The following is a 1,215-nucleotide window of genomic DNA, read 5'->3' as shown; positions in this document are numbered from 1 at the left end:
CGACCTGGACCACCTTAAGCAAAGCGATAAAGAGGTGGAGGATGGCTTGTCGACCTGGTCCGATGAGGTTGTTGCTTTGCGCACCACCGTGTTGGAATTGAAAGAAGAAGTCGATGTGCTCAAAAAGAAGTGTGACGATATGGAAGGGCGCATGAGAAGGTGCAATGTGCAGATTGTTGGAGTTCCTGAAACGCCAGAATCAAGCTCCACTTCAGCAGAAGCTAAACTGCTAGCAGAGGTTCTACAGATGGATAAAGAGCCACTGGTGGACCGAGCCCATTGCTCTCCAGGTGGAAACAAGTCAGGCGATAAGCTGCGGGTTATTGTGGCTAAGCTGCACTATTATCAACAATGTGTGGAAATACTGCGTCGGGCTCGGAGTCTTGGTCCTCTTCGTTTTAAAGAGTCACCAATCACCATCACATCTGACTACACGGCGGCTGTGGCCARGGCTCGAGCGGCGTTTACGGAGGTGAGGAGGYTTCTTCGCAACCGACRWGATGTTCGCTATGGCCTGCTTTTTCCTGCACGGCTTCGCATCTCTCATGGGGAGGAAAGCAAGGAGTTCCTGGATGCCAATAAAGCAATAGACTACGTTAAAAAGAGGATCATCTTGGCGACAGACAACGAGGACCGGCGTTGACTGCAGGTCCAGCCCTCATCTATCCATTGTGACTGTCAGGTTGTAATGAACCTTTAATCTTGATTTAATTTTAGACTTTATTCTCAGGGACAATATTCCTCTTTTTGTTCTATGTACGAGAGTTTCACAGGGGGTCTGTCCAGATCTTGGTTAGTGTTTTATTTATCAGTGCTGCAAGGAGCATAAACAATAATAATACTTTAAAGTAAGGGAACCCCTTTTTTATATATATTTTTGGGTATTGTTATTTAGTTATGGCGGGAGTCCAGGCAGGGAGTTCAGCCCCCAAGTATAAGCACAAATGTGTGGATTTTTTTGTTTGTTGGGTTCTCCGTTTTTTTTTTTAGGAGAAAGTGGTGGGACTACACCGGATCTATTTGTTTTGAGAATGTCTTTTTCAGGTTATTTTTTTGTGATGGTTTGTGGATATTGTACTGCAGTCCAATTGACCATACATGAGCAGTTCTAATATTAACAGGTTCATCAACAGTCACCCAGTTAACTGTGTGTTGTGGAATACTTATGTCTATATCACCTTGACACTGTCCACTGTTCATATCTCGTTGATATCC

General features: G+C 44.7%; 1 protein-coding gene across 1 annotated transcript in view; it reads right to left on the bottom strand.

Annotated features, from left to right (window-relative positions):
- Positions 1-1,215, bottom strand: part of LOC106524844 (uncharacterized) — a gene marked incomplete in the record, with an annotated part of 13,438 nt that overhangs the window by 2,694 nt on the left and 9,529 nt on the right.

This window comes from Austrofundulus limnaeus, unplaced genomic scaffold (genome assembly GCF_001266775.1).
Source record: "Austrofundulus limnaeus strain Quisiro unplaced genomic scaffold, Austrofundulus_limnaeus-1.0 Scaffold204, whole genome shotgun sequence".
Classification (NCBI taxonomy): domain Eukaryota; kingdom Metazoa; phylum Chordata; class Actinopteri; order Cyprinodontiformes; family Rivulidae; genus Austrofundulus; species Austrofundulus limnaeus.
Note: the sequence above shows the minus strand (reverse complement) of the source record. Positions and strands in the feature narration are given on the sequence as shown.